Here is a 26,998-nt window from a genome sequence, read left to right as displayed (position 1 = left end):
TTGTCATAAGTATGACGTTACTGTGAAAAGCCCCTAGTCACCATATTCCGGTGCCTGTTCGGGTAAACTGGTACAGGAATTGAACCCACGCTGCTGGCCTTGTTCTGCATTACAAACCAGCTGTCTAGCCCACTGAGCTAAACTAGCTCCAGTACTGGAATAATCAATGTACTTTATTCCAAGGCCATCAACTGCACACACTACTCCAGCTGTAGCCCAATGAGCATTTTATACAGCTCCATTATAACCTCCTTGCTCCTATATTCTATACCTCAGCTGATAAAAGCAAGTATCCTACATCACTTATTAACCACCTTATCTCCGTGTCTTCCTGACTTCAGAGATCGATGGACATGCACACCAAAGTCCCTCTGGTCCTCTATGCTTCCTAGGATCCTACCATTCATTGTATATTCCCTTGCCTTGTTAGTCCTCCCAAAATGCATTACCTCACACTTTCGGGAGTTAAAATCATTTGCCACTGTTGACCATCTAACAAGACCATCTATAGCGTCCTGCAATATAAGGCTTTCCTCCTATTTACCACTCCACCAATGTTTTGTCATCTGCATACGCTCTTGCATCCTACATTCACGTCTACATCATTAATGTACACTACAAACAGCAAAGGACCCAGCAGCAATCCTATCGGAACACCCACTGGACATGGGGTTCCAGTCACAGACAACCTTCGACCATCACCCTCTGCCTCCTGCCACAAAGCCAATTTGGGATCCAATTTGCCAAAATGCCCTGAATCCTTTGGGCTCCTACCTTCCTGGCAAGTCTCCCATGACAGACTGAAGCCTCACTGAAGTCCATGTAGACCACATCAACTGCACAACCTTCATCACCTAGTCACCTCCTCGAAAATTACAAATAAAATTTGAAAGACACGATCTCCCACTGACAAAACCATGCTGACTATCCTTGATTAAACCTTACCTCCCCAAGTGGAGGTGAATTCTGGCCCTCAGAATTGTTTCCAATAGTTTCTCCACTACTGAAGTTAGACTCACTGGTTTGTAATTCCCTGTTTTTTCCCTTCTTCCCTTTGTGAACAATGGAACCACATTATCTGTCCTCCTGTTCTCCGGCCGCTCCTGTGACAAGAGTTGATTTGAAAATTGTCGGAGCCTCTGCAATCTCCTCTCTTGCCTCCCACAGCAGCCTGGGATACATCTCATCTGAGCCTGGGGACTTAAACAAGTCACCAATTGAAGGTCAGAATAAGAACTGGAAAGGGGGAGAAGAGAAAGTGATTTACTCACAGATGTTGGTGGAGCTCGGGTGAAATTATACCGAGGTTGGTAAAACCCGGTGAACACCCCTGAGAGATGGGACCCTGCCCTCTTCCATTGTTCTAGATGTATGGCATACATATCTATCCCCGAGATATCTTCTGTCGATTTCCCCCGCGCCTCGCTCTGCTTAATTGTTCATTCTGCCGCCTCCGTTATATTAAAGGGCACTGATCTCAGGGGTGTTCCCCCTTTTGCATGGATTGGTACATGGGCAAACACCCAACAGCTCGAGACATCGATGCCTTTCGCATATGCATATGACATGTACAAGTAGGTATTTACATGCAAGTCCCATTCATTCCGCGCTGGGAGTCTATTCCCGGTTACTACCATCAAACATATTATCATTATTACAGCAAACATCATGGGTCTTCTGCAGTTCTTCGGAATTTTGGTTGTGTGGAGTTACCTGGTTTGAACATAAATACATATTTTTACTCTCGGTATACTTTTAATTGTGTCCAATGTTTCCATGATCCCATACCCTCTATGTCCACACATACACAGGTATCCCCACTGATCAGGACTTGGTGCGGCTCCATCTATCTGGGGGCGATCCCAGGCTTTTCAGGTAGCACCTTTACCATCACCTTCATCCCTGCTGTAGGGACATCAGGGAATGCGGTCCAGAAAATGTCCAGATTTTTATCCTCCGTCTCCTATCCAGTCCACACTGGCTGCCGCATATCCTTTCACTGATCTCTAATATGTATCTACGCGTCCTGTCCCTTATCGGACCTATTTCTTCTCCCCCTGTTATTATCCCCTGTTTAGTTGTGTAGCTCATCCCGTCATCACCTCATAGCGTGATAAGCAGTTGTTCGGTTTGGGCTCGCTCTTAACTTCATTAGGAGTGAGCAGCACATCTACCCATTGCTGCTGTTTCTCCCCTAGAGTCTTTGTCAGGGCAGTTTTTAGGGTCCTATTTACATAGAATTTACAGTGCAGAAGGAGGCCATTCGGCCCATCGAGTCTGCACCGGCTCCTGGAAAGAGCACCCTACCCAAGGTTAACACCTCCACCCTATCCCCATAATCCAGTAACCCCACCCAACACTAAGGGCAATTTTGGACACTAAGGGCAATTTATCATATCCAATCCACCTAACCTGCACATCTTTGGACTGTGGGAGGAAACTGGAGCACCCGGAGGAAACCCACGCACACACGGGGAGGATGTGCAGACTCCGCACAGACAGTGACCCAAGCCGGAATCGAACCTGGGACCCTGGAGCTGTGAAGCGATTGTGCTATCCACAATGCTACCGTGCGGCCCATATTCATCCGCTCTACCATTCCTGAGCTTTGGGGATGGTAAGGGATGTGGAATTTTTGTTTGATCCCCATCGACTCACATGTTTTCTTCATTACTCTTCCAATAAAGTGTGTTCCTTGGTCCGAATCTAATTGCAAGGGTACCCCCCAGCGAGGAATCACGTCCTTGGCTAATATTCGTGCCACGGTTGTGGCCGTGCAGTCTCAGGTTGGGAATCCCTCCACCCATCTGGTAAATTGGTCAATTATTACTGGGCAGTATCGTTTCGCCGGCTCGGGGGTTGTGATCCGGTAAAGTCAACTTGGAGATTCTCCCAGGGTCCCTTTGGTCTTGGCTGATGTGCCACGCGGATCTTTACAGAGCGCCCCAGGTTATACTGCACACATGGGATGCATCTCTTGACAGTGCTTAGCTATATCTCTCCCCATTCCTGGCCACCACCATTCCTTAATAATAATATGATAACCGCTTATTGTCACAAGTAGGCTTCAATAGCTCCTCGTCGCCACATTCTGGCAGCTGTTCGAGGGGGATGGTACAGGAATTGAACCCGTGCTTCTGGCATTGTTCTGCATTACAAGTCAGCTGTTTATCTCACTGTGCTAAACCAGCCCCATTCTAATTAAGTGCATCATGGTCTCTCTTGCTGCCTGGTCCATTCCATGGTGTAATTCAAGGAGGGTCTGCCTGATGCAGGCAGGGGCAATTCCCCTTCTATCCTCCCTCCAAATCCCTTTATTTGTCTTCCCCCCTTTTTTTTAATCCCATTTGTCCTTTTCTTCCCTTGTTATGTCTTTGTATAATTGTTCAACACTGATGTCTTCTACCTCGGCACTCATGATGGGAATGTCGTGTTCCAGGGCAATTTGGGCTGCCTTGTCTGCTGCTTCGTTACCTTTTTGTTGGGGTGTCTCTACTTTCTGGTGGGCCTTAATATTTATCACTGCTACCTGTCTCAGTAACCTTGTGGCTTCCAATAAGGCTTCTATACGCTGTTGGTGTTTTATCCTATCTCCTCCAGAAGTGACAAAGCCCCTCCTGTCCCATGCCGTCATATAGTCGTGCACGACCCCGAAGGCATACCTACTATCTGTGTATAGAACATAGAACATAGAACAGTACAGCACAGAACAGGCCCTTCGGCCCTCGATGTTGTGCCGAGCAATGATCACCCTACTTAAACCCACGTAACCCGTATACCCGTAACCCAACAATCCCCCCATTAACCTTACACTACGGGCAATTTATCATGGCCAATCCACCTAACCCGCACATCTTTGGACTGCGGGAGGAAACCGGAGCACCCGGAGGAAACCCACGCACACACGGGGAGGACGTGCAGACTCCACACAGACAGTGACCCAGCCGGGAATCGAACCTGGGACCCTGGAGCTGTGAAGCATTGATGCTAACCACCATGCTACCGTGAGGCCCTTAGTATATGTTCACCATCTTCCCCTTGGCTGAGTGAAAGCCACCAATTCAGCCACCTCTGCTGACACCTGTGCTCCTTCCAGCCTTCCCGAGGGGACTGTTCTTAATTTGTCATCTACCACTGCCCATCTGGTTCATGGGGACCATTGACATATTTTCTAGATTCATCTGTGGTAAACACTGTTACACCTGTATTCGGTGATGGAAGGTAGGACCTGTACTACAGGTTCGCCAGGAGCCCCTGCCTGCTGGCTCCGCCCAGTAGGAGGAGCATGTCCTCTACTCAGCAGCCATTTTGCCAGCTGCTGTGGGAGGCCACACATCTTACTGCAATAAAGCCACAGTTGTTTCCAACCTTAGTCTTTGTACAATTGATCATGCATCACCATCTACATCCAGGTGAGTTCTGGGGTTTCTCGAGGGTCTTCTACTATCGTTTTGCCTACCTCCTCATCTATCTCGAGTATATATAGTACTCTCCTGTATATATGATTCCTTCTGTAGGGTTTCCCGGTGGCCTTTATCATGATCACTGATCTATCTTTAGGAATGAAGACTGTTTCCCAGTGGGTCTGTCGTAGGTTTGAGACTGATCTGAGCTTACTGTTGTTCAACATTTCTACAATGGGATGCCGGGTGTGTAAGATGATATCTCCGGTCATTACTGTAGGTTCGCTGACCCTGACCGCCCAATGCTGCGCAGTCCAGAGCTGCCACGCAGCGAGACAAGCCCGCCACTCCGGGCGACTATCTTGTTGAGTAATATGCCACTGGTCTTCGCCTGTCCCCGTGGACTTGGGTCACTACTGCGGCACAGAACTCACCTTCGTTCCTGCAATGTCTGTGGATCGGCTTTCTGGGGTCTGGTAGACCAAGGCCGGGGGCTGAAGTCAATGCTTGTTTTAACTTCCCGTCTGCTTCTTCCTCTTCCGGTCCCCAGTCTATGGACTGGGTGCCAGGATTTCCCCCTTTTACCAGTCTTTGAAAAGGCTCCATTATGGCCACAAAGTTAGGGATAAAATTCTGACTATAATTAAACAGCCCTAAAACCTTCCGAACTCCGCGGACAGAGATATCTTCTGGATTGCCGCTCGGCTTCCTGGGGCATGGTTCGGGTTCCCTGGGATATCTGTTGCCCCAGATAAATGACGGTCTTGCGTCCTATCTGAGCCTTTTTGGGGTTTACCTTAAGTCCTCCTGTTGCTAATGCCTGTAGGACTTCCGTCAATGCTGCGGCGTGTCCGGGTTCAGCGATCAGCAGATCATCTACACACTGCAGAATTGTGCTGCGATACAGGCTTAAGTCCACCCTTTCCAGCTGGGAGTTCACAACATGGTGGAATATGGCTGGGCTGTTGTGGAATCCCTGTGGCAGCCTCGTCCATGTGTATTGTTTATCCCCTACATGAAGGCAAATTTATTCTGGGACTCTGGATCCAATGGTACGGACCAGAATCCATTAGCTATATCTAAAACTGTGAATATCTTGTGTTCTGGGTTCAAAATAGTAGCTGAGCTCGAGACTATGGGGTGTAATTTAGGAGTCACCTTTTTCAATTCTGTGTAATCGATGGTCAGACGGAATGCTTTATCAGGTTTAATTACTGGCCATACTGGTGAATTCGTAGTACTCTCGGTCAGCCTAATTATTCCCTTCTCTTCTAAATCCCAAACAATTTCTTGTACTGCCTGTTATGCCTGGGCTTCATGGGAAATTGCTTATGTGGTTTATGACCAGGTCCTTGGAGGATGATGGGTTCTACAGGGACCTCCCCCATCTCCTGTTTTGTTTTGGCCCATACCCCATGCATCAATCTACACACAGTGCCGAAAGGCCCCGTCTCCTCAGCCCGATCTCCTCACTTTGGCCATGTGGTAGCAATGTTGGTTGAATCGGTCCTTGGACTGTCATCTCGTGGCCAGTGAACCTTCTGGTTCGCTGTGTCTATCAGTATATTCGGTTCTTTTAGTAGGTCCATTCCCAGGACCTCATTATTAGGGCGTACAAAAATCCTGACTGGTATAAGTCGGTCGGCTTTGTCTAATGTAACTGTTTTGCTCTTATAGGCTCGGGTCCTTGAACCCCCCAATCCACATTCTTTTGTAAGTGGCAAGGGTTCCTAAACCCTTCAAAATAGCCTGCTTCTCAAGCAGAGTGAGGCTTTGGGCGGGATTCAGCAAGAATCGGCGGGGCGGACAACTCCGGCGCCGAGGAGTGGCGTGAATGACTCCGGCGTCGGGCCGCCCCAAAGGTGCGAATCCTCCACACCTTCAGGGGCTAGGCTGGCACCGGAGTGGTTTGCGCCTCGCCGGCCGGCGGGGAAAGGGCTTGGCACCACGCCAACCGGTGCCGAAGGGTCTCCGCCGGCCGGCGCAAGTTAGCGCATGCATGGGAGCGCCAGCATGTGCTGGTGTCATTCCAGTGCATGCGCAGGGGGCATTCATCTCCGCGTTGGCCATCGCGGAGATCCACAGCGGCCGACGCGGAAGAACAGAGTGCCCCCACGGCACAGGCCCGCCCGTGGAACGGTGGGCCCCGATCGCGGGCCAGGCCATCATGGGGGCACCTCCCGGGGCCAGGCCATCATGGGGGCACCTCCCGGGGCCAGACCCCCCCCCCCCCTCCCCCCGGAGGCTGCCCGCGGAGCCAGGTCTCGCCGGTAAGTACCTGGTGTAATATACGCTGGCAGGACCGGCCGTAAACGGGCGGCCACTCGGCCCATCGTGGGCTGGAGAATCGCCGGGGGGGGGGGGGGGGGGGGGGTGGCCACTGACCGGCGCGTCCTGATTCCTGCCCCCGCCAAATCCCCGGCTCCGGAGAATTCAGCAGCCAGCGGGGCGGGATTCACGCTGCCCCCCGGCGATTCTCCAGCCCGGCCGGGTGGGGGAGGTCGGAGAATCCTGCCCCTTGTATATATCATTTGTGGCATTAGCATACCGCTGAAAGGGTGCACAGGGGACTCCTGTTTCCTCTTCCCCATCCTATTTTGGTGGGGCGGAGGCATTGAAAAGTAAAAAATGAAAATCGCTTGTCACGAGTAGGCTTCAATGAAGTTACTGTGAAAAGCCCCTAGTCGCCACATTCCGGTGCCTGTCCGGGGAGGCTGGTACGGGAATCCAAACGTGCTGCTGGCCTGCTTTAAAAGCCAGCGATTTAGCTGAGTGAGCTAAACCAGCTTACTCAGGGTGGTGGGTTTCTGAGTTCCACTAGTTGATGGACCAGGATGATCCCGGCCTTTTTGGTCGTGTCCCGTTTTTGGCCATCCCACCACTGTCTCTGCGCTGTGAGGGACACTGCGATCCCAACCTTCTTTACGCATTTTCTTTACTAACTCTTTGCGTGCATTTCAGGGACTCAGGGACCCCGGGGAGGCCCCAGGTCGGTGGTCCTCTACCACTCGCTTCCATGACTTGTTAACTCATATCACCTGCTCACCATGAATCTGGTTCCGCTCAGGCGACTCGTTCTCAGAGGTCTTCCCACTCATCCACCTCTGGTGGAGGTCCTGACTTGTAATGATGTCGTTATGGTGATTGCACCTCGACTGTTGACACATTGCACTCTATGCGTCTCAGAGTCCCAACTAACTCTGGCCGTCACGCAGGGCTCGATCGCACTCTTAATTCAGGCTCAGTGTGGGTCCTCGAGCAGCTTCCGATCACAATGCGTTTAATAGCAAGATGGACAAATTTGAAATTGTGTCTCTTACTCACTCGGTCTGACTGCCTGATCCACTGAATATCACTTCACCGTCCGGCCGCCTCGCCAAATCACTCTAATTTCTGGCTGTCAGAACTTTGACTACTTGCCCAGTTCACTGGCTCAGGCGGCATTCCAGCTTGTTACAGAGCTCTGGGAGAAGAGTCCCAGACTCTGTGGTCTGTGGAAACATCTTCTGGTTCAAGCCAGGGCTTACACTGGTTTAACATAGTTTCAAAAAGCGGATTAGTTTGTGTACTCATTTACATGGAGCCAATCGATTCCTTTATTAACACATTGAGATCACATTTCTCCAATCAATTCCTCACACATTAGGTTACATTGTTCCAATCAGCTCTTTACAATCGTGATTATATATTGGTTATGGTGTCTCAGTTAGTGATGCACAAAGAGGGCCTCTTCCTCTTTTGCGGCTATTTTGACAGTTTGGTCACCCGCTCCTGTGGTTGTGGAGCAATTGGTCAGTTACATACACAGGATGCACCTGGTCAGGGGCCACTTATTTTCCCCAAAGTTTGTGTTTAGCAGAATTCAGTGTTCGTACAATAGTCAAGAATCCCGGCGTGCACCCCCAAGTCCAAAAATTCACTCCAACAGTACTATTGTTTGTTAGGGTGAGGGGAGATTTTAGCAGGCTATTTTGAGTAAGAGAGCCTATTTTCGGGTTTGTTGGAGGAGAGGCACCTGATATGTGACTGCTCAGCACAGCTCCGTCTCCATAAATCTACAAAGGCTTTCGTGGATATTGCAGAGTTAGCTTCAACTAACTCTTTGTGGTTGCCGACTTCAACAGTGGATTGCACAGCGGGTAGCACTGCTGCCTCACAGCTTCAGGGTCCTGGGTTCAATTCCAGCCTCAGGTGACTGTCTGTGTGGAGTTTGCACTTTCTCCCCAATAGTAACACAATTGACAAAATAAATACAATTCCCCTAAAGATAGATGGAACCAATAAATTGATGGAATTGCATACCGGTGCAACATCGAATGACAGTAACCTGACAGATGGTGATGCTGATATCATTGAAGCTAAATGGACAATTCCAGTGATGCTGAATGCCACATGAATCAACTGCAAACTCGTCACGGGAACGAGTGCCAATCTCCTCAGCCTCTCCGATTTGAACCACTGAGAGTTCAACCGACAGTTTTTGTTCGACTGAAACGGCTGATTGGCTATGCGCAGAATGAGATTGAAATGCGAGGGGTATGTGACCTCGAAGCATGGGTGCAGAATCTTTCTTAAAAAATAATTTTTATTCAAATTTTGCAACAACAAATTTTCTCCCAACAATAAAATAAACAAGGTATAAAAATAACCAGAAAAAAGGACCCCCCCCCCCCAATACAAAGCAATAAAATAATATCAATACAACAAAGAAGTAGCAAACAGTCGCAAAAACAAACCCCCTTAACATACCCTTAACCCACCCCTCCTTACCACCCCCCCCCCCCCCCCCCCCGGCCGGTTTGCTGCTGCTGAGATTGACAACCCTCTAACCCTCCGCCAGAAAATCGAGATCGAGAAAGGGCTGCCACCGCTGGAAGAACCCTTGTACCGACCCCCTCAGGACAAACTTGACCTTCTCCAGCCTGGTGAACCCGGCCATGTCGTTAATCTAGTCCTCCGGGCTCGGGGGCTTCGTGTCCCTCCACTGTAGAAGAATCCTACGCCAGGCTACTAGAGACGCAAAGGCCAGGGTACCGGCCTCTCTCGCCTCCTGCACTCCCGGCTCTGATGCTACCCCCAAAGATCGTGAGCCCCCAGCCCGGTTCCACCCTGGAACCGACCACCTTGGACGAGGTTCCCGCCACCCCCTTCCAGAACCCCTCCAACGCCAGACACGCCCAGAACATGTGGGTGTGGTTCACCGGGCCTCCCGAACACCTCCCACACCTGTCCTCGCCCCCAAAGTACCGGCTCAGCCTGGCCCCAGTCATGTGCGCCCTGTGCAGCACCTTCAGCTGAATTTAGCTGAGCCGTGCGCAAGAAGATGACGAGTTCACCCTCCCCAGGGCGTCTGCCCACGTCCCCTCGTCTATCTCCTCCCCTAGCTCCTCCTCCCACTTCGCTTTCAGCTCTTCCACCGAGGCCTCCTCCTCCTGCATCACCTGATAAATTGCCGAGATCCTACCCTCACCGACCCACGTCCCCGAGAGCACCCTATCCTGCAACCCCCTAGGCGGTAGCCGCGGGAACTCTGCCACCTGCCGCTTAACAAACGCCCTGATCTGCATATACCTGAAAGCAGTCCCGGGGGGAGACCCCACTTCCCCTCCAACTCCTCTAAAGTCGCAAACTTCCCGTCGAGGAAAAGGTCCCCCATCCGCCTGATGACTGCCCTATGCCAACTCCCAAACCCACCATCTATTCTCCCTGGTGCAAACCGTTGATTGCCCCGTATCGGGGCCCACACTGAGGCCTTCACTTCCCCCTTATGCCGCCTCCACTGCTCCCAAACTTTGAGGGAAGCTACCACTACTGGATTTGTAGAGTACCTTGCCGGGGGGAGTGGGAGTGGGGCCGTCACCAATGCCTCCAAACTCGTACCCACACAGGACGCCACCTCCAACCTCTTCCATGCAGCACCCTCCCCCTCCATCACCCACCTGCGAATCATTGCCACGTTCGCAGCCCAGTAATACCCACACAAGTTGGGCAACGCCAAACCTCCTACCTCCCTGCTTTGCTCCAGGAATACCCTCGTCACTCTCGGGGACTTCTGCGCCCACACGAACCCCAGAATACTCTTATTAACCCTCCTAAAAAAGCCTTCAGAATCAATATGGGGAGGCACTGGAAGAGAAACGAAAACCTCGGGAGCACCGTCATCTTAACTGACTGGACCCTACCCGCCAAAGAGAGTGGCAGCGCATCCCACCTCCTAAACTCCTCCTCCATCTGTTCCACCAGCCTCGAAAAGTTTAGCCTATGCAGGGCCCCCCAGCTCCTAGCTATCTGGACCCCAAGATACCTAAAGTTCCTCTCCGCCCTGTTCAATGGGAGCTCCCCTATCTCCCTCTCCTGGTCCCCCAGATGCAGCACAAACAGCTCACTCTTCCCCACGTTGAGCTTATAGCCCGAAAAATCCCCGAACTCCCCAAGTATCCTCAACACCTCTGGCATCCCCCCACCCCCCCGCCGGATCCGCGATGTACAACAGTAAATCATCTGCGTACAGCGACAACCGGTGCTGCTCCTCCCCCTGCACAATCCCCTTCCAATTCTTCGAATCCCTCAGCGCCATGGCCAAGGGCTCAATCGCTAACGCGAAGAGCAGGGGAGACAAGGGGCACCCCTGCCTCATCCCCCGGGACAGCCGAAAGTCCTCCAACCTCCTCCCATTCGTCACCACACTCGCTACCGGGGAACTATACAGCAGCCTCACCCAGCTAATGAACCCTCACCAAACCCAAACCTCCTCAACACTTCCCACAGGTAGTTGCACTCCACCCTGTCAAAAGCTTTCTCCGCATCCATCGATGCTACTATTTCCGCCTCCCCATCCACCGACGACATCATCATGACATTAAGAAGCCGCCGCACATTAACATTCAGCTGCCTCCCCTTCACAAACCCCGTTTGGTCCTCATGGAGAACCATCGGGACCACATCGTTCACCCTCCTGGACAATATCTTAGCCAACAACTTTGCGTCCATGTTGAGAAGCGAAATAGGCCTGTAAGACCCACACTGGAGGGGGGTCCTTATCCCGCTTCAGGATCAGTGAGATTATTGCTCTAGACATTGTCAGGGGCAATGCCCCCCCCCCCCCCCCCCCTTCCCTCGCCTCATTCAGGGTCCTCACAAGCAGCAGGCCCAGCAGATCTGATAACGTCTTATAAAACTCCACCGGGAACCCGTCAGGTCTCGGTGCTTTCCCTGACTGCATGCTCCCCAGCGCCTCCATCAGCTCCTCCAACTCGATTGGGGCCCCCAGACCCTGCACCCGCTCATGCTCCACTCTTGGGAACTCCAGCTTATCCAGGAAGGGCTCCATCCCGCCCACCTCCCTAGAGGGCACCGCCCGGTACAGCCCCTCGTAAAAGGATCTGAACACCCCATTAATGTCCCTGCCACTCCGCACCAGGTTCCCTCCTGCATCTGTGACTCCCCCTATCTCTCTCGCTGCCTCCCGCTTCCGGAGCTGGTGGGCCAGCATCCGGCTTGCCTTCTCCCCGTACTCATATACCGCCCCCTGCGCCCTCCTCCACTGCGCCTCCGCCTTCCGGGTGGTCAGTATATCGAACTCCATTTGGAGACTGCAACGTTTCCTCAAAAGCCTCTCTTCCGGGACATCCGCATACCTCCTGTCCACCCTTACCATTTCTTCCACCAACTTCTCCCTCTCAACCCTCTCCCCCCTCTCCCTGTGCGCCCGAATAGATATCAGCTCCCCTCTAACCACTGCCTTCAGCACTTCCCAGACCACCCCAACTTGCACCTCCCCATTATCATTAGCTTCCAAATACCCCTCTATACCCCTATGGACCCGCCCACATACTTCCTCCTCTGCCAGAAGCCCCACGTCTAACCTCCACAGCGGGCGCTGATCCTTCCCCTTCCCCAGCTCCAGGTCCACCGAATACTCCGCCCCCACCACTCTCGGGATAAGCGCCCTGCTGAGTACAAAAAAATCAATCCGGGAATAAGCCTTGTGGACATGTGAGAAAAAGGAGAACTCCCTACCTCCCGGCCTCAAAAACCTCCAAGGGTCTACCCCTCCCATCTGATCCATGAACCCCCTCAGCACTGAGGCCGCCGCCAACATCTTGCCCGTCCTTGACTTCGAACGATCCAGAGCTGGATCCAACACAGTATTGAATTCCCCTCCCAAGATGACCCCCAAGGGGCTGGTTTAGCTCACTGAGCTAAATCACTGGCTTTTCAAGCAGACCAAGCAGGACGGTTCGATTCCCATACCAGCCATCCCGGACAGGCGCCAGAATGTGGCGACTAGGGGCTTTTCACAGTAACTTCATTGAAGCCTACTCGTGACAATAAGCGATTTTCATTTCATTTTCATTTCATTTAATTTCATTTCAGATCAAGCCCCCCCGTTTCCAGGTCCGGGATCCGGCTCAACATTCGCCACATGAAGCCCGCATCATCCCAGTTGGGGGCGTACACATTAACCAGAACCACCCGCTCCCCTTGAAGCCTACCACTCACCATTATGTATCTACCTCCACTGTCCACCACCACACACGACGCCACGAATGACAAGCTCTAGCCAACTAAAATCGCCACCCCTCGATTCTTCGCATCTAGCCCCGAGTGAAACACCTGCCCAACCCCTCTTCTCAGCCTCACCTGATCCGCCACCTTAGGGTGCGTCTCCTGGAGCATAGCTACGTCCATTCCCAGCCCCTTCAAATGCGCCAAGACCCGGGACCGCTTCACCGGTCCATTCAGCCCCCTCACGTTCCATGTGACCAGCCGAATCTGGGGGGTCTTTCCCCTCCCTCTGCGCCGGTCAGCCATAGCTCTCCCACGGCTCACCATGTGCCCGCTGAACCCCCCAGGCCCGTTCCCCACGGCGGCAGACCCCCCTCCCAACCTCCCCCATCACCAGCAGTTCCCCTTCGGCCCCTGCAGCAGCAACCCGGTACCCCCCCCCCCCCATTTCGCACCCCCCAAAGCCCCCCACCCCCCAAAGCTAGGGCCCCCCTAGCTGCGTAACCCCTTCTATCATACTTCCGTAAGTCAGCCGACTCCTGCTGACCCCGGCTGCCCCCACCATCCCAACTAACCCCCCCCCCCCCCCCCCCCCCCCCCCCCCCGATGCAACACAACCACCATTCCCTCCTCCAAGTGCCGGTCCCGCCCACAGCTCCTCCAGCACGGGAAGAAAACCCGCGCTTCCATCCCAAACCCCGCCCCACCGACGCAACACTTGGGAAAAAGACGGGCACATGACCCAGCGGGACCGCGAACAGCTCCCCAACCCTCCACCAGTGAAAAAACGAAAAAGCGCCCAAATAAATAAATAACAGCCCCAAAAAGCAGAAAAGCAAAAAGGCATCATCGAACACAACCAATAAAAGCAAAAGGATACCAAGGGGCTGGTTTAGCTCACTGGGCTAAATCGCTGGCTTTTAAAGCAGGCCAGCAGCACAGTTCGATTCCCGTACCATCCTCCCAGGACAGGCGCCGGAATGTGGCAACTAGGGGCTTTTCACAGTAACTTCATTGAAGCCTACTCGTGACAATAAGTGGTTGTCATTTCATTACAAAGCCTCCGGACTATGTACATCATTCCCCAGTCCTCAGTTCGAGTCCAACTTCTCCGCCTGGACAAAGGCCCAGGCCTCCTCCGGAGAATCGATGTAGAGCTGGCGATCCTTATGAGTGACCCAGAGGCGGGCCGGCTGTAGCAGGCCAAACTTCACCCCCTTCCTGTGAAGCACTCCCTTCACCCGACTGAAACCAGCCCTTCTCTTCGCCACCTCTGCGTTCCAGTCCTGATAGATCCTGATGTCCGCATTCTCCCACTTGCTACTCCTCTCCTTCTTCGCCCAGCTCAGCACACACCCATGGTCAATGAAGCGGTGAAAATGGACCAGCACCGCCCTAGGCTGCTTGTTCGGCCTGGGCTTCCTCAACACCACTCGATGGGCACCCTCCAGCTCCAAGGGTCCCTGGAACGACCCCGCGCCCATTAACGAGTTCAGCACCACAGCCACGTAGGCCCCCAAATCCGAACCTTCCAGCCCCTCCGAGATACCCAGAATCCGCAGGTTCTTCCAACGGGAGCGGTTCTCCATCTCCTCCATCCTCGCCAGCCACTTCTTGTGGAGCGCCTTGTGCGACTCCACCTTCACTGCCATGCCAGGAGTTCATCCTCGCTCTCCGAGGTCTTTTGCCGCAGCTCTTGGATCTCTGCACCCTGAGCCATCTGAGTCGCCATGAGCTTGTCCAGCGAGGCCTTAAACCGTTCCAGGATCTCAGCCTTCATCTCTCTGAAGCTGCACTAAAGGAGCTCCTGCTGCTCCCGTGCCCACTGCTGCCATGCTGCCAGTTCCCCGCCCGCCGCCATCTTGTTTTTCCTGCCTCGCACCTTTCTCTGCTCCAAAGCCAACTTTTTGACCGCTCCGCTCCTGGTCCAGTCCATCCACCGGCAGATAAGCACATTGGATGTGTTCCCACCCGGGGAAAAGTCCAATCGGTACCGCTACGGGCCCTTAAAAGAGACCAAAAATAGCGGGAACTACCGAACGTGCGGCTTAGCTCTGCATCACCGCAACCGGAAGTCCGCATGGGTGCATAATCAAAGTCACATTGTGCAATTCGTCATTGTGTACACAAAGCGAGAGTCCATATTGGGACCGAAAGTGTGTGAAGCCCTGAACCTCGTTGAGCGACTGTACGTTCCAGACAGCGTGAAGACAGAGGATCATAGAACATAGAACAGTACAGCACAGATCATTGTAACTGGCTCCGAGATATGATGCCGCAGTCATTCAATGAGGACAGTGATGAAACAGATGATGAGCCAGAAGAGGAAGACTATGAAGGTCTATCAACTTTATTTGCAACTGGTTGATCAACTGGATGAGTCCCATTTGGACATGCAGCATTTGCGCAGTAGATTGGAGCAATTGCGCAAACGTTTGGTCACCACAGTGTATGGTGAAGGTGAAGGAAGGGATTTAACTGAGCATATGGGAGCTTCTCTTTTCCATAGTAACTGTGGTAAAGACCAAAATAAGCCAGACCTTTATGGCAAAATGGATTATATGAATGAGGAAATATATGCAGATAAATTGTTTTTGCTGGAAACACAATTTTTGAAAGATCTTTCACCAATGTCTTTGGAATCCCAAAAGCTTCGTTGATTTCCTACTTTGGGCAGCTCACCATTGAATGGCCCAGAACCTGAAGATGACCTAATTGGAATTTCTGAGCTCCGTCCTTCCAACTATGAGTCTGAAAGTCCCACTGATTGTGAAAGATTCTCTACAGAGGTGGGACAGTTAATAAACTTCCAGTGGTCTGAATGTTGCAATAAGATATGGTTGATATAATAATTGATATGGTTAATCTCTACAGATATGAGGAAACAATAATTGTAGTTGGGTTGACAAAAAGATATTTATTGATGTCACTCAGAACATTGTGTACAACAGGAGTCTGCTGGCTGTGTAGCCAGAGTGGCTCCTTCGACAATGAACCTGTTGATTCAATCTGTTCTCTGATGGATGTCCATTGGACGCCACCTTGGAAATATTGGGGCAAAGAATCACATAGAAAATAAAATGTTTATCACAATAAAAAACAAAAAAAAACTTTATTTGCAACTAATGACGAAGTGATCACAGGTAGGGTACAATGTGTGCAGGACAACGGTGAGACTGACAGTTCTCAGCTGGACTGTACAGAGGCTGACAATGAGAGCGCAACACTGAACAAATCAGTTGAGAGCTCACCGATTGTGAACAGCCAACAAGAAAATGAAGACATCTTGAAGAAGTTGACTCCAATTGAGAAGCACAAAGAGCTCAAAGATACGTCAGATAATCCAAAGGGAACTGATCGGAAAAACATCAAAGATTGTGGGAGAATCTAGAAATTGGAGTCACTTTAAAAGTAATAACTTGCACATTTAAGGCAGAGGAGAGATTTTTCTCTCTGAGGGTCGTGACGCTTTGGAACTCTCTTCCTCAAAGGGCAGTGGAAGCAGAGTCTGTGAATATTTCGAAGGCAGAGCTGGAAAGATTCCTGATAAGCAAGGGGGTGAAAAGTTATTGCGGGGGGGTCAGTGGGAATTTTGAGTTGACGTTCTAATCAGATCAGCCGTGAACATGTTGAATGCTGGAGCAGGCTCGAGGGGCCGAGTGGCCTACTCCTGCTCCTAATCCGTATGTTATCACATCCTTTTTAATAGATTGTAGCATTTTCCCTCCTCCTGATGTCAGGCTAATGGGTCTGTGGTTCACTGTTTTCTCTCTCCCTCCTTAAATAGTGGGGTTACATTTACCACCTTCCAATCTGCAGGAATCATTCCAGAATCTATAGAATTTTGAAAGATGATCACCAATGTATCCACTATCTCTACAGCCGCCTCTTTCAACACTATGGGATGTGGAGCATCAGCTTTTGGGGATTTATTAACTTTCAACCACGTTAATTTCTCCAGTACTACTTTTTCATTAATACTAATCTCAGTCCCTCGTGCTCGCTGGTCCCTTGGTTCTGTCGCGTTTTTGGGACAATTTCTGTATCTTCCTCCGTGAAGACAGACACACATTGTTTAGTTTCTCTGCCATTTCCTTATTCCCCATTATAAACTCTCCTGTCGCTGCCTGGAATGGACCCACTATTTTGGCCACTTTATGAGCCTCTTCTTTGATCTAATCTAACATTTCTTGTTAGCCACGGTTGCATCACTTTTCCTGTTGGGTTTTTGCTCCTTAAAGGAATCTATGTTATATTTGTGTGAAATAAGAGTCGTCAAAGTCCCAGAGGACCAGAACCTGCTTTGCCCTCTGAGAGAGAGAGAGAGAGCTGACTGGTGGTGATTGAATCTGAGGGTCACCATACCTCAGGCAAGGGGCAACGTTGAGGAGACAGGGCCTTCATAGATAACCTCAGCCGGTACAGGACTTGAATCCATGATGTTGAAGTCTCTGCGCATCACAAACCAGCCATCCAGCCAACTGAGCTAACTCTCTCTGGTGTGAACTCGCTCGTGTCTCCGCAGGCTGGATATTGTAGTGAATCCCTTCCCACATCGAGAGCAGTTGAATGGCCTCTCCCCAGTGTGAACTCGCTGGTGTGTCTGCAGGCTGCATAACACAGTGAATTTGTTTCCACACTGAGAACAGGTGAACGGCCTATTCCCAGCGTGAACTCGCTGGTGTCTATGCAGGCTGGATAACTGAGTGAATCCATTCCCACACTGAGAGCAGGTGAACGGCTTCTCCCCAGTGTGACTGCGTCGATGAACCTCCAGTTGAGATGGAGCACTGAATCCCTTCCCACAGTCCCCACATATCCACGGTTTCTCCATGTTTTGTGTCTCCTCGAATCTCTCCAGGTCAGAAAATCAGTTGAAGACTTGTCCACACACAGAACACGTGTACCGTCTCTCTCCACTGTGAATGGTGTGATGTTTTTTCAGGCTGTGTAACTGGTTAAAGCTCCTTCCACAGTCAGTGCTCTGGAACACACTTACTTGGCTGTGTGTGTCTCGGTGCTTTTCCAGCCACACTGATGTTTAAAATCTTTTGTTACCGACAGATCGGGCAAAGATTTTTCCTTCCCCTTCTAGATTCAAAGGCTGATGTTATTCAGGTCCCAAAGAATCTGGTGACTGTCAGATCGAGACGTTACGTTTGAGATTTCTGTCTGTAATTCCTCCTCTTCTAATATCCTGTAAAAGAAGTTTAGAGAAGACATCACTGTCAGTACAGGATAGAAATTCAGAACAGAGCATTCTAGCTTCTCAAGAACAATTTTTCCTCTCACGTTTCCGAATGCTTAGTCTCTAATAACTATTTCGCCAGACCTAGTCTCCAGGAAGTGGACTCGGAGGGTGGAGTGCCGGAGCAGTAAGTACAAAACCCTGACCTCGGGAATTCGAGGCCTAACTCCAGGGAGAGGATTTGAAGAGGCGGAGTATCAGAGTAGTAAATATAAAGACCTTTCCTAGTTTCCAAGGTAAGAACAGAGGTCTGGAGTTTTTGGAGCCGAGTAAAAAACCTTTCCCTGGGGATTCGCGGCCTGCTCACCAGGGAGCAGACTTAGAACATAGAACATACAGTGCATTTGGCCCATCGGGTCTGCACCGACCCACTGAAGCCCTCACTTCCACCCTATCCCTGTAACCCAATAACCCCATCTAACCTTTTTGGACACGAAGAGCAATTTATCATGGCCAATCCACCTGACCTGCATGTCTTTGGACTGTGGAAGGAAACCGGAGCACCCGGAGGAAACCCACGCAGACACGGGGAGAACGTGCAGACTCCGCAGACAGTGACCCAGCAGGGAATCGAACCTGGGACCCTGGCGCTGTGAAGCCACAGTGCCATCCACTTGTGCTACCTAGCTGCCCTCACTTGGAGGGGTGGAATATTAATTCCTTACCTTGGGGATTTGCTGGCCTGTCTCCAGGGAAAAGACATGGAGGGGTGTAGTATCGGAGCTGTGAGTATAAAAACCTTCCCTCGGGGATTTGCAGCCTAGTATTCAAGGGGACTCGGACGGGCGAAATGTCAGAATTGTGAGTATAAAACCTTACCTCAGGGACTTGCAGCCGCCCTCCAGGGAACGGGCTTGAAGAGGCAGAGTATCGGAGATGTGAGTATAAAACCTTACCTCGGGGACTTGGGGCCTAGTCTCCAGGGAACGGACTCGAAGAGGCAGAGTATCGGAGATGTGAGTATAAAACCTTACCTCAGGGAGCTTGCGGCCTAGTCTCCAGGGAACGGACTCGAAGGGACAGAGTATTGCAGTGTTTATCAAACCTTTTTGCCAGGGCCCATTTTTACCACCCGGCCATCCTTTGCGCCCCATATTGGCCGACCTTTGTGACCTTCGCTGGCCGACCTTTGTGACCCACTATTTTCACTGACCTTTAATGTGACAGGTGAGCCTGCTTGGTCCTCATGATATCACTTGCTTTGTTAGTCAATGTTACATTCCTGACAATGACTTCAGCTGATGATTTAAGATCTCACTGCATCCGTTGAAAAAAATAAATAGGTTTGTCCTCCAACTCGCCATGTTTCGTCTTCAAATGTCTTTGAAGTTTTGAGGGTTTTAAACTTTCATTTCCCAGTGCTTCCCTGCACATAACACACATGAACATTGAATCCTGATTTGCAGCGGTACAATGAATAACTCACACCTCAATTAATCTTCTTTATGCTGATTTGTTCCTGTTTTCAGCTTCTTCTTCGTGGGTTGTTCACCAGAGGTCCAGGAGTTCACACCAGCACTGCTGGCAGCTGCAATATGGAGGAATCGTTCTCACGCTCAGAACACGTGACGGCACCATACAGGGCATGTGACCTGCTCTCTGCTGCTGCTTCCGGTGGAAGGACTCCGTCATTTGCTGAAAAAAACTGGCCCTGCACAGCGTGCTGAGGTCAGGAGGAAGTTGATCCACCCTGCTGGGCTCTGGGCCTTCCCCACTGCTTATTAATAATAATAATAATAATAATAATCTTTATCAGTGTCACAAGTAGACTTACATTAACACTGCAATTAAGTTACTGTGGCCCCTAGTCGCCACATTACGGCACCTGTTTGGGTGCACAGAGGGAGAATTCAGAATGTCCAAATCACCTTTCAAGCAGGTCTTTCAGGACTTGTGGGAGGAAACCGGAGCATAGAATCATGACAGTACAGAAGGAGACCATTCAGCCCATCAAGTCTGCCCCGACCCTCTGAAAGAGCATCCGACCTAGACCCACGCCCACATTGTATCCCGGTAACCCAGTAACCCCACCTAACACCAAAGAAACCCACGCAGACACGGGGAGAACGTGCAGACAGTGACCCAAGTAGGGAATCGAACCCGGGTCCCTGGGGCTGTGAAACAACAGTGCTAACCACTGTGCTACCATGATCCGGCATGCATGCGCGGGATGGCCGGCAATCTCAAAAGTCCGTTGGAGCTGGCATTTTATATGCTGGGCGCAATCGTTGGATGTTCCTCTCGCAATCGGAAATGCCGGGACCGAGTGCCGCGATCCTCTCAAAACCTGCCCACAACCCACCCGCGGGTTGCGACACTGAGTTTGTAAATCCCTTGAGTGTTGGAGGTGTGAGTACAAAGACCTTACCCCAGGGACTCGCAGCCTAATATCCAGGGAGCGGACTAGGAGGGGCGGAGTATTGAAGCTGTGAGTATAAAAATCTTACCTCGGGAATTTGAGGCCTACTCCCCAGGAGTGGACTCGGAGGGACAGAGTATCGGAGCCGAGTATAAAAACCTTACTTCGGGGATTTGCAGCCCAGTCTCCAGGGAGCAGACTCGGAGGGGTAGAGTATTGGAGCTGTCAGTATAAAAGCTTTACCTCGGGGATTTGCGGGCAGTCTCCAGGGAGTGGACTCGGAGGGGTGGAGTTTCAGAGCTGCGAGTATAAATTTGCACTGGTTGGAAATTTTAAATCTGGGGGGCATAGTCTAAAAATTAGGGTTAAACCATTCAGAAGCGATATTTGGAACAACATCTTCACACAAAGGGTGGCAGAGGTTCGGATTTCTTTCCCACAAACAGCAGTTGATGTTAGATCAGTTGTTAATTTTAAATGAGATCTATAGATTTTTGTTAAACAAAGATTTGATGGGATATGGGCCAACGGCAGGTATATGGAGTAAGGCACATTCTCCCCAAGTCTGCATGGGTCTAACCCCCACAACCCAAAGATGTGCAAGACAGGTGAATTGGCCATGCTAAATTGCCCCTTATTGTAAAAAAAATAATTGGATACTCTGAATTTATAGAAAAAAAAGGAAAGAAAAAGGTATATGGAGTTAGGTCACAGATCGGCCATGGTCTCCTTGAATGGTGGGGCAGGCTCGAGGGACTGAATGGCCCACTCCTGCTCCTATAAAACCATAAGAGAACCATAAATAATATATCTAATCTGTAGCATGTAACAACACTAGACATATCTCTGTCCAATATTTTGCGGCCCCATATTGGCCGACATTTGTTGACCTTCGCTGGCCGACACTTTGTGACCCACTATTTTTCACTGACCTTTAATGTGGACAGGTGAGTCCCTGCTTGGTTCCTCATTGGATATCACTTGCTTTGTTAGTTCAATGTTACATTACCTGACAATGAACTTCAGCTGATGATTTAAGACTCAACTGCATCCGTTGAAAAAATAATAGGTTTGTCCTCCAACTCGCCATGTTTCGTCTTCAAATGTCTTTGAAGTTTTGAGGGTTTTAAACTTTCATTTCCCAGTGCTTCCCTGCACATAACACACATGAACATTGAATCCTGATTTGCAGCGGTACAATGAATAACTCACACCTCAATTAATCTTCTTTATGCTGATTTGTTCCTGTTTTCAGCTTCTTCTTCGTGGGTTGTTCACCAGAGGTCCAGGAGTTCACACCAGCACTGCTGGCAGCTGCAATATGGAGGAATCGCTCTCACGCTCAGAACACGTGACGGCACCGTACAGGGCATGTGACCTGCTCTCTGCCGCTGCTTCTGGTGGAAGGACTCCGTCATTTGTTGAAAAAAACTGGCCCTGCACAGCGTGCTGAGGTCAGGAGGAAGTTGATCCACCCTGCTGGGCTCTGGGCCTTCCCCACTGCTTATTAATAATAATAATAATAATAATAATCTTTATCAGTGTCACAAGTAGACTTACATTAACACTGCAATTAAGTTACTGTGGCCCCTAGTCGCCACATTACGGCACCTGTTTGGGTGCACAGAGGGAGAATTCAGAATGTCCAAATCACCTTTCAAGCAGGTCTTTCAGGACTTGTGGGAGGAAACCGGAGCATAGAATCATGACAGTACAGAAGGAGACCATTCAGCCCATCAAGTCTGCCCCGACCCTCTGAAAGAGCATCCGACCTAGACCCACGCCCACATTGTATCCCGGTAACCCAGTAACCCCACCTAACACCAAAGAAACCCACGCAGACACGGGGAGAACGTGCAGACAGTGACCCAAGTAGGGAATCGAACCCGGGTCCCTGGGGCTGTGAAACAACAGTGCTAACCACTGTGCTACCATGATCCGGCATGCATGCGCGGGATGGCCGGCAATCTCAAAAGTCCGTTGGAGCTGGCATTTTATATGCTGGGCGCAATCGTTGGATGTTCCTCTCGCAATCGGAAATGCCGGGACCGAGTGCCGCGATCCTCTCAAAACCTGCCCACAACCCACCCGCGGGTTGCGACACTGAGTTTGTAAATCCCTTGAGTGTTGGAGGTGTGAGTACAAAGACCTTACCCCAGGGACTCGCAGCCTAATATCCAGGGAGCGGACTAGGAGGGACGGAGTATTGAAGCTGTGAGTATAAAAATCTTACCTCGGGAATTTGAGGCCTACTCCCCAGCAGCTCCCTTTGAGGCACAAAACACCTATCGAAAACTATAACTTTTTTCTAATGTTTATCCATACAAATATAAATCCCTTAAAACTACCTTTGGTTTCCTAATACTCCCAGTCTCAAAGGGCATCAGCCCACATGAAGCAAAGTTGTGAGACCGGCCAGTCCAGCAGAAAGAAACCCTCAGAGCAAGTGTACGGTTTCTCCCCATTGTTAACGGTGCTTTTTCCTTCCATGTTCAAAATCCGATGATACTGACCTAATGATGAATTGGGCGACTCCATCAGATCCTGATGTGAGGTTCAAGTTTCCCGACTGCAAATCCTCCCCTTCGAACACCCTGTGAAATTGATTTAAAACAGAAAAAAAGGGAGTGAGAGAGAACCCACAAAAACAGAAAGGCCGGTTGTGAAATTGAGCTGAATGAACCTGGTCATTTGTGGGGCCGGCACTCGGAAAAGTGACCACGGAAACTGCTGGATTATTTCAAAACCAGAACTGGTTCACTAATGTCCTCAGGGAAGGGAAGCTGCCACCTGGTCTGGGCCTACACAAGACTCTGGGGGAGAGAGGGAGAGGGAGGTGGGAGGGGGAAGACTTGAGGGAGAGGATTTTATATATCTTAAACTCAACAAGAACTTTCATGTTACGTCCAAAACCCTTCACCTGGAGGTTATGTGAACACAATCATCTCCAAGTGTCCCTCCAAGTCAGAAAACATCCCGAATAGTCTGACTCAGTAATGGATAAGCAGAAATGTCCTCCGTTTAAATATTGGGAAGAGGAAAGCGATCGTCTACAGTTTCTGTTACAAACCCCACTCCCCAGCTATTCTCTCTATTGCAACTCTGAGGCTGAACCAGTCTGTTTATAATCTTGTTGTCAAATTTCATCCCAAACTGAGTTTCTGACTACACAGCACTAAGACTGTCTATTTCCACCTCAGTAACATTGTCCAGATTTGCTGCTGCCTCGTCCCATCAGCTGCTGAAATTCGTTCATTCCTTTGTCACCTCAAACCTCAACTACTCTAATGTTCCCCTTGCCGGCCTCTCAGATTCAACTCCACATAAGGTCATAGTAAACTCTGCTGCTTGTGTGCGTATTCACACTAATACCTGTTTACCCAGCACCAGGAGTGACCAACTCCAATGGAGGAACATAGAAGCAGGAAGAGGGCATTCGGCCCTTCCAGCCTGCTCCACCCTTTGTTATGATCATGGCTGATCGTCAAGTTCAATATCCTGATCCCACCTTCCCCCACATATCCCTGATCCCTTTAGCCCCAAGAGCCTTGTCCAATTCCTTATCAAAATTCCATAATATTTTGGCCTCAACTACTTTCTGTGGTAACAAATTCCACAGATTCACCACTCTCTGGGTGAAGAAATTTCTCCTCATCTCCGTCCTAAAAGGTTTACCCCTTATCCTCAAACTATAAACCCCCGGTTCGGTCTCCCCCACCATCGGGAACATTCTGAATCTATCCTGTCTAATCCTGTTAGTTTCTGTAAGAATCCCTCTCACTCTTCCAAACTCCAATTAATATAATCTTAACCGATTTAGTCTCTCCTCATACGACAGTCCCACCATCCCAGGAATCGGCCTGGTAAACCTTCGCTGCACTCCCTCCATAGCAAGAACATCCTCCCTCAGATAAGGACACCAAAACTGCACACAATACTCCAAGTGTTACCTCACCAAAGCCCTGTGCAATTGCAGTAAAACATCTCTATTCCTGCACTCGAATCCTCTCGCTATGAAGACCAACATACCATTTGCCTTCTTTACTGCTTGAATGCCTGCCATTGCCTTGTCAGGTGGGGTAGATGGTGGGAGGTCTTAATGACGAAACCATTGACAGGGGAAATGGGAAAAATCTCTTGAGACTGGATTGTGGAAACTGGAGCCACGTGGGTTTTAGGGGTGCCGAGTGGACACCATTTACATGGTGGAGGAGGCCAAAGAGTTGTCCAAAAACAAAAATATACTCTTGTAACATTCCAGATATAAATATTTGACTTAGACTCTGCCTATTCTACCATCAACAGTGTGCATTCAGCTCCATCGGACCTCATGCTGTTCCCAGACACTCCATGCTAGTCCCCAACATATAAACACAAAACCTCTGTCCCGCTCCCCTCACCTGAAGCTTACCTCCCTAACCCTAACTACCCTCACACAGTCAGAAGTCTCTCTCATCAAACTTCCTCCCCCACTCACTCAGAAGCCCTTCAAACTCCCTCCCCTTCTCACTCAGAGCTTTCTCTCTTCAGACGTCCTCCCCCACTCCCTCCAACTGCCCCTGCGCTCTCACAATCTACTTTCACCAATCTTTGTTCCCCATTCCCTGTGGCTGTTATTTAGATCCAAAACATTAACTGTTTCTCTCCACAGATGATTCCAGCCCCGCTGAGTTTATCCAGCATTTTATGTTTTTATTTCACATTAGTGCAGCATGGTAGCACAATTGGATAGCCCTGTGGCTTCACAGCGCCAGGGTCTCAGGTCGATTTCCCCGCTGGGTCACTGTCTGTGCAGAGTCTGCACATTCTCCCCGTGTCTGCGTGGGTTTCCTCCGGGTGCTCCGGTTTCCACCCACGGTCCAAAGACGTTCAGGTTAGACGGATTGGCAATGATAAATTGACCTTAGTGACCAAGAAAGGTTAGATGGGGTTATTGGCTTATGGAGATAGGGTGGAAGTGAGGGCTTAAGTGGGTCGGTGTAAACTCGATGGGCCGAATGTCCTCCTTCTGCACTGTATGTTCTATGTCCTATTACCAGCATCTGCAGTATTTTTCTTTAATTTGAACCTTCTGGCCAACCAATCAGGGAAACCAAAGGCCAACGAATAAAGGAAGTGAAAGGCCAATCTGGGCAGTGGGAAGTTCTCCAGTGTTTCCATCATCCGGGTCACTGGCACCGTGAAACCCCGCCCACTCTGCCCCCAGAGTCTGCGCTTGCGCATCGCTGCCCGCTGAAACAAGATGGCGGCCGCTAACTCGGGCCTGTTCCCGGGGACAAAGCCCTGGAGCAGAAAGTACGGGATCTGTAAACTCCTTCCGGGCCTTGCAGCCTGAGCGACTGTTTCATAAAGCCTCCGCTTCCTCCCCATCCGGACTCCGGCTCCATTCCTCCCTCCGCCTCACCAACTCTCACCTGCCGAAAAATCCACCTACTGCATCCGCAGGGTCCCGAGCAAAGTGACACTGCGCATGTCATAAAGCCTCGGACTGCGCCTGCGCACAAGGCTCCTGTGGACTGAATAGGGCACATTCACAAACGCTGCGGATGCTGGGTAATAACTCCCAATCAGGAGTAGAAAATAATTTATGTTATCTAATTGAAATAATTCAATAAGATGAGCACAAATTCGTGTGAATGGATGATCTACTATCTTCTATTTAGCAATGTGATTTAAATGGCTGCTTTCCGAAGAGAGTGAATTGAGCATTTAAAGGTTTCTGCCGGCTCCCCTCCACCGTAAAGTAATGGGTTTCACTACATTCAATATCAGAATCACTGGTTCCTCTCCTTATTCCTTGCTACTGAATATTTTTTCAAAGCACCTCCCAAAGTCACCACCTCCACTACCAGAAGGACAAGATGTGGAGATGCCAGTGTTGGACTGGCGTGAGCACAGTAAGAAGTCTTACAGCACCAGGTTATACAGGTTTGTTTCAAATCACTAGTTTTCGGAGCACTGCTCCTTCCTCAGGTAGAAGGACAAGGGCAGGAAACACATTGGACTTGCAATTTCACTCCAAGCCACACACCAAGTTCCTTCCCTGTCGCTGGGTCAAAATCCTGGAACTCCCTCCATAACAATCTGTGCTTGTACCTTCACCACAGAGACTGCAGTGATTCAAGAAGGTAGCTTGACATCATCTTCTCAAGGGCAATTAGGGATTGACAATAAAAATACTGGCCTGGCCAGAGATTCCCACACCCTGTGACAGAATAAAAATAATTCACTGTATTGTAGAATGAGGCAGCATAGATGGAAGTTACTTGGCCTATCATGTCTGTGCCAGGTCTATGGAAGATCGATCCAATTAATTCCACCACCTAGCTGTCACTGTCAAAACAATGTATCTCCGCTGTAGCAATGAAAATTATGGAAATGTTTTTTCAATTGGATACTTCTCAGACACACTCACCCCTGTGTATTAAGCAGTAATCAAGGGTTCACTGGTTAGTTTTTAAAAAAAATTTAGAGTACCCG

At 50.2% G+C, this 26,998-nt stretch overlaps 1 long non-coding RNA gene across 2 annotated transcripts; it reads right to left on the bottom strand.

Moving 5' to 3' along the window:
* Positions 1-15,243: 15,243 nt before the first annotated feature.
* Positions 15,244-26,998, bottom strand: LOC119952248. 2 transcript variants are annotated; one of them, XR_005457787.1, is made up of 3 exons: positions 25,933-26,998; positions 22,867-23,112; positions 15,244-18,108 (listed from the first exon to the last, which is right to left on the bottom strand). It is a non-coding gene; the product is annotated as an uncharacterized LOC119952248 (long non-coding RNA). The 2 variants fall into 2 exon arrangements; XR_005457788.1 differs by having other exon boundaries at positions 23,032-23,112; positions 25,933-26,991.

Source organism: Scyliorhinus canicula, chromosome 17 (genome assembly GCF_902713615.1).
Source record: "Scyliorhinus canicula chromosome 17, sScyCan1.1, whole genome shotgun sequence".
NCBI classification, from domain to species: Eukaryota; Metazoa; Chordata; class Chondrichthyes; order Carcharhiniformes; family Scyliorhinidae; genus Scyliorhinus; species Scyliorhinus canicula.
Note: the sequence above shows the minus strand (reverse complement) of the source record. Positions and strands in the feature narration are given on the sequence as shown.